We start from the raw sequence: 6341 nt of genomic DNA on the forward strand, positions 1-6341 counted from the left end.
TTTAAAATCAAAATGTTTCTCTATCGCATCAAAACGCTGCACATATCAGAAATAATATGGACATCATTAAATAATCAACTTACACAGGAGCTTTTACTTTGCTGTCCGTTACAGAATTGTAACTAAGCAAGCACGATAGCTGTATAAAGAAAACATTAAATAATTTTATATGAGTTTTACAGATTCTATAAGTTTATATTTTGTTTCTATAAGCACGGTTACTCTAAAGTTATGATACTGTATATTCTTATATGGCATTTATCTTATAATTATGCTCTATGAACGTTCTTATAATAAATAAAAAAACAATTTGGTTTCTAAAAGCGAACCAGTCTCATGGAACACACAACAAGTCAGTTTCTAAATACACTATTAAAACAATAATAGAGTATAAAATTCTATTAATCTAAATTTATAAAACTAAGTACTCTGTTAGCTGGGTATGCATACATATAATACACCGAATATTCATTTATCCATTAAAAGGGATTAATTTTATTTTTAACATCTGTTTTTTTATTTCATAAGTTCTGTACTAAGTATATATTTACCTGTGTGATAATTGTATACTATGTAATTAGAAGTGAGATATCCAACTTGTTTTTGAATTTTGCTTTCACAGAATTTACAACTTAAAATAAATAAATAATGTTTTATGCATTTTATACATTTAAACCTGTTTCAAACTTACGTATTAGTAAAAATTTTATTTATATGGAAAATATACCGTATGATGAAACAGTTAAAAAAATTCTTTAGTAATTGCTTTTTATGATTTTATGCCCATTTCTAATAAATGGCATCTAGAGGTTGATCAGATTAAATTTCTCATCGATCGTCATTTCTAAGGCAACTTTGAAGCCGATTTTTTTTTTCGATCCTATGGTGTATTTTTGTATGCAAATTGGGTAATGAAATTTCTAAAGTTACTTTCATAATAATTTATTATATATAATTTATCATTTTAAATAACAAATAATTATAATATATTTTATTTTAAATTTTTATTGTCATCATATAGTCGAATGCTAACAAATTCAAAATATATTTTAATTAAGTTTGATCATGACAAAAAATATGAAAGGTACCTAAACTGTAAAGTAAGTGATATCAGACTTAAGAAATCAAAGATTTGTAATTTTCTCTAATATTGGTCAAGAATTAATATTTTGGTAAAAAATAATAAAGAAAGTATAGTGACAGCACAGGGACATTTTAAAGACATCTATAAGATAACTTGTTTCAACATTACTGACATCTCAAAGAGGTCTATTTTCGCCTTTAGACGTATTAAAGACATCTTACCAACGTTTGATGTTAAAAAACCCAACATCTTTAAGACGTCTTGAGTACAATGTCTTTAAGATATATTTTAACAATGTACTTAAGATGTCTTTTAATATGAATGAAAATGGGAGACAATGGTTAATTATAAAATAAAACATCTTCTTGGACTGGCATTGTCTTTAATTTTTAAATTAAGCATGTTTCTCTCAGATGTTACACTGACCAATATGAAGTAAACAGTTAACATTTTATAATAGTGATATATCAGAACGAAACGTTATGTGTTGGTATTTTCTCCTTGGACAACCACTGGAGGGACATCTTCAGATGTGTTATCATGCGCATCTAAAATATGAATCATAGAAATAAGATAATTGTTCAAATATATCTAACAACTTAAATGTTTTAAACTTACCTGGCTTACCTACAATATCAGCTTTAACTTCTTTGATCAGCTTTAATGATGAAATTTTGGTAAATTCTCCGATGAAACTTTATATCACGTCCCTTTCCCAAACGGTTTTGCGCGCCTTTTTACAACTCACAACAACGACAAGAACAAACATTTTCAGCGAGGTTTTCCAGAGATTCTCGATCACATAACCTCACATCAACATCAACCACAGAAGATAACTGTCACGCCTGTCAATCGTCATATTTGCGCCTATAAATTATATGAGGATAATGTTTTTATTTCTGTTAAGATTATACCACATTTCTGTTATATTAAACCAGATTATACTCTCCTTTTTTATGATTATCGCCTACTCTAGAAAAAAAACGAGATAAATAGAAAAAATTAAATTTAAAATTTCTAATAATTTCTAATGTCATTTTAGAGACGTCCTGAAGATGTTTTATTTCGTCATCTTATGAATATCTTTAAAATGATGTCCAAAAGTTGTCTTATTTTAGTCTTTAGACGTTAAGATCTAATTAAGATATAAAAAAGACGTCTTTAAGATATTATGTGCTGTCTGGGGTACTACTATACTGCCACAATACTGCTATAGTTTGTACTGTTTGGAAGTAGTAAAAAAATAATATATTAATTCTTAAAGTACAGATTGGATTTGTGTTGTTTTATACTAATGATTTTTTTCTAAATAATATAAAAGTATCTAGCAAAGTATTAGGAATTATTAAAGAATAGTTTACATTTTACATTTTTTAGACATTAGACAAAGAAACTGTGCAAAATAAGACATTTAAAATTACTGACATTTAAATTTGTTATTTTAACTTTCTCTTTAGATCGTGATTACTTCAATTTACTTACCATTTTCAGCTAGATTTTACCAAATCATATGTAATTCATAAGTTGAATATATTTTTTGTATTTATTACGTAATGTAATTTCAATGAAAAGATCTAGTCCTATTTGTATAATATGTAGTTATGTAATGATGTATATAATGTTAAGATTGTGCCTCAGTATAAAAGAATTGAATAAAAAAATAAAATTAATGCAGAATTTTTAAGAAATTCTGAGTAATTTTAAATACGTATTCCTCAACTGCCCCCACGAATGAAACTTACCATTTCTTGTTTAGAAATTATTAACAAATATATATCAATTTAGATTTAATACCGAATAATTTGTTTGAAAATTCTGCATTCAAGCACAGCCTATTCAGTAGCCAGATAGTCAACTTTATATTTGAGTACGCAAACTTGTTATAGTACGTACACATAAATTCAAAAGTTTTGCATCACTCTGAGTGTTCGAAAATAAACTGCTTTTTTTCAAGACTAGACCAGAGCCACTACGATCGTTTTTATTGAAGAAAATTACAGTTGATTCTTTTATTTTATTTTTATTATAATAATTTCTTTCAAACATAAAAGAGTATTCTAATAAGAAGTAAAGTAATTTTCATTAAAAAGTAAACTACGAATCTCTAAAAAGTATATTTCCACCACATGAAATAATAGGTTGCATTATTAATTATATTGCAGACAAGTTTCAAAACTCTTCGGACAATGCTACGTGTTCTTGGGTCCTTGCAATCGGCTAACTGGTCGACGTCACACCAAACATTTCGCAATATTCGAAGTACCAAGGCATGTTTCACATCTCTTTGTAGGATGACATTGCCATAGTAGGATTTTGCTGTATAGTTATGTTAGCGAATATGCTGTTGATTGGTAATACGCCATTGACTGGTAATACGCTTTCATGGGTAATCGCTCAGTGAATTGGTCTGGAGATAGCAATTCCATATTCGAGACACATCACTTTGCCAAACACCAACTCTATCAACCACGGAACTTTGAAAATGATCCTTTTCAACCAGAGCGACTATTTTGCACGGTCAAACTCAATTACACAAACTCATACATTTTTAGAATTTAACAATATATAATATTTTATAATTATATATAATAGCCTTAAGAATAATCACATTGAAAAGGCTATTCTTGTAGTAGACATTTTTGTATTGCAAATATGTCATGATTTACAATGAAAAACATTGACAAACAAGTCCCCAAAAAATGAATGAAGATGTTTCCTCGAAAAGTTCTTTCACACTAAAACAAAGTGATGCAAAACTTTTGAATATGTGTGAAGATGGAGCCAATCAGAGCAACAGTCTCGATAGTTGCTGAACGAGGCTCCCATGGAGGTCAGAAACCGACTTGTTACATAGTGGATTGGCTTTTATTGAATAGACTGTTATTTATAACTTAATATAAATCAATGTTATTAACTTAAATAGAGACATCCATGACATACAAAAATATATAAAAATAATCTGGTGTAAGTATTTGTAAAGAAAATAAAACAAAGTTGTTAAATATTTAACGAGCATTTTTAGGAACTATCTATGTTTCAATACTGTAATTTTTTTATTCCAATATTTCTTTTAGTTCATAAAATATTGGTTTAAAGGGAGTTTAATAGAAAATGTGTATAAAGAAGTAATAAAAATATTAGGCTCAATATTTTGATTGCTTTAAAGTGACTTGATTTATTCAGTATTTTTTGCAAATGTAAGACTTTTTTTGGTAAAATTAATTTATTTTGGAATGTTTGTAAATATTCTGTAAGTTTTTAGTAAAATATTTTTACATCCCGACAATACCATGTTATTGTAAAATATTTGCGATTGTTAAGCAATTCTTAATAAATAATTAATAAATCTAAACAACGGATATTTCATTTCTACTTCATTTAATATTACTTCATCTGAGACTACCCTTTTTATAATCAAATTTCATTTTCTAACTAAACCTCGATATTTGTTTACTCGATTCGATTATTTTTTCGATATTAATCACGATATCCCGGAAATTTCGAAAAATTTAATTACCCACTCTTAAGATCATATTTTATTTGAGGCGTCAAGTTGCAAAACCCGCCTTATTCGTTTATTTTTAAAAATTGCTAATGATATACATATGAAGACTACAGGGGAAAAACGATCTAAGTCTTTCTTACTTTTGAGATAAATGATTTTGAAACTTTAAAGACTAAAGGAAAAGAAATAATAAAATGTAGCGAATCGTAAGAAGTTTTTATCAATAGCTATATGTATTATAGACATTAACTGATTAACAGACAAAACAAAGAAAAATAATTTGTAGCAAATTTGTTAGATAAAATAAAACTCGTATTCGCTTGGTTCAATGGAAAAGTCATCCAAGTCCATATGGAATAATTCTGTATGTGGTTACTCCGAGGATTACTCATGCTGGAATAAAGAGAAAAATATGTTTTTATTCTCATTTTTATTATTATGTTTCTAGTTACTCACTATTGTGATTTTAGAGTATATGACGGGTTAACACCAAGTCGTATGTCTATTACATAAATTTTCTTACTATAGTTGTAGTTTTTAGGATTACAGCTTTCTGCATGTTAGTGTGAATGTATGGGGGTAGATCGATTGATTGTTATATTGAGAGAATGCTTTTGTAGTTATACCTGTTACTGATATAACTATAGGTATAATTGTTACTTTATTTTGTTTCCACATTTTCTGAATTTCTATAGCAAGTGGTGTGTATTTTTCAATTTTTTCTCTTTCTTTTGATGTTACATTGCTGTCGTTGGGTACAGCGATATCGATAATAAATGTCTGTTTATCTATTTTATTGATCAGTGTTATGTCAGGCCTATTGTTTATTATTGTTTTATCTGTATGGATTGTTCTGTCCCAGTACAGTTTATGTGTTTCATTTTCCATTACGTTTTCGGGAGTGTACTTATAATATTGCAACCCTGTTGTCATTAAGCTGTATTTGAGTGTCAGTTCTTGATGGATTATCTTTGCTACCGTGTTATGTCGATCAGTGTAATCTGTCCCCGCTAGTATTTTGCAACCCCCCGTTATATGCTCGATTGTTTCTGGATACTGCTGACATTTTCGACATTTGTCTGTATCCATTCTCTCTTTCAGTATATATTCCCTATAATTTTTGGTTGCTATGACTCTGTCCTGAATGGCTAACAGAAACCCTTCAGTTTCAGTGAATAGTTGCCCTACCGACAACCACTTGTATGATAATCCTACATCTATTTGTGAGTTTTGCATTACGGCATAATGCGTCCCGTGAAGTGCCTTACCTGCCCAGGTATCTTTCTTTTCTTGTTTTGGATTTGTGCATCTATTTTCCTCAGCATTATCACCGGTATTATATTTGTTTAAGTTGAGCGGAGTGTACTGCTTATCTGCTATTAGAATTGCTCGATGAAGAGGTGTGATTTTATTTCTGAAATATTTCCTTAGATTTTCTATTTGTGTATTATGTAGTACTTTTATATCTACTAAGCCTCTTCCTCCTTCCTTCCTACTTAATGTGATTCTTTCGATGCATGACTTTGGATGTAGTTTACGATGTCACACAAGTCTGTTTCTGACCATTTAACAATGCCAAATGAATATGTTAAAACTGGGATGGCATAACTATTTATCGCTTTTGTGATATTTTTAGCATTCAACTTTGACTTAGCTATTTGTCTAAATCTGTATTTGTATTTAGTTTTTAATTGATTCTTAAGGTATGTGTGATCTATATTTTTATTTTGTTCGAAACCAAGGTATTTGTAT

The 6341-nt window shown here is 28.8% G+C and overlaps 1 long non-coding RNA gene across 1 annotated transcript; it reads right to left on the reverse strand.

Annotated features, from left to right (window-relative positions):
- Nucleotides 1-1589: 1589 nt before the first annotated feature.
- On the reverse strand, nucleotides 1590-4360 carry LOC115889660. Its single transcript, XR_004051482.1, has 2 exons — nucleotides 1703-4360; nucleotides 1590-1632 (listed from the first exon to the last, which is right to left on the reverse strand). It is a non-coding gene; the product is annotated as an uncharacterized LOC115889660 (long non-coding RNA).
- Nucleotides 4361-6341: the final 1981 nt, after the last annotated feature.

This window comes from Sitophilus oryzae, unplaced genomic scaffold (genome assembly GCF_002938485.1).
Source record: "Sitophilus oryzae breed Bouriz unplaced genomic scaffold, Soryzae_2.0 scaffold_818_pilon_pilon, whole genome shotgun sequence".
Lineage (NCBI taxonomy): Eukaryota > Metazoa > Arthropoda > Insecta > Coleoptera > Curculionidae > Sitophilus > Sitophilus oryzae.